Source organism: Crocuta crocuta, unplaced genomic scaffold (genome assembly GCF_008692635.1).
Source record: "Crocuta crocuta isolate KB4526 unplaced genomic scaffold, BGI_CrCroc_1.0 scaffold273, whole genome shotgun sequence".
Taxonomy (NCBI): Eukaryota; Metazoa; Chordata; class Mammalia; order Carnivora; family Hyaenidae; genus Crocuta; species Crocuta crocuta.
In genome coordinates, this window is record NW_027529425.1 from 5,800,848 (window position 1) to 5,801,117 (window position 270).

General features: G+C 76.7%; 1 protein-coding gene across 1 annotated transcript in view; it reads right to left on the minus strand.

Annotated features, from left to right (window-relative positions):
• The window catches only part of LFNG (LFNG O-fucosylpeptide 3-beta-N-acetylglucosaminyltransferase), an 11,635-nt gene that overhangs the window by 8,331 nt on the left and 3,034 nt on the right, over positions 1-270 (minus strand). The window lies entirely within an intron of this gene.

The following is a 270-nucleotide window of genomic DNA, read 5'->3' on the forward strand; positions in this document are numbered from 1 at the left end:
CCCCCGCCAGTGCCAGCAGCAGGCGACGGCCGCAGCGCTTGAGCATCGTGGGGTGGCGGCCCCCGGTGCGCCCTGCCCGGTGCGCCCCGCCCTTCCCCACAGACCAGCGCCGGGAATCCCAGGTCCCGCGGCGCGTTCGGCTGTCCACTACCCGCGCCGCACGCTCTTAAACCTCCCCGCCGGACCCCGCCTTCATGGGGGCGTGGCCTTCATCGACGCCCCACCCCTGCCGCGCGCTCACTGGCTGGCAGGCACAGGGGCGGGGCCCCC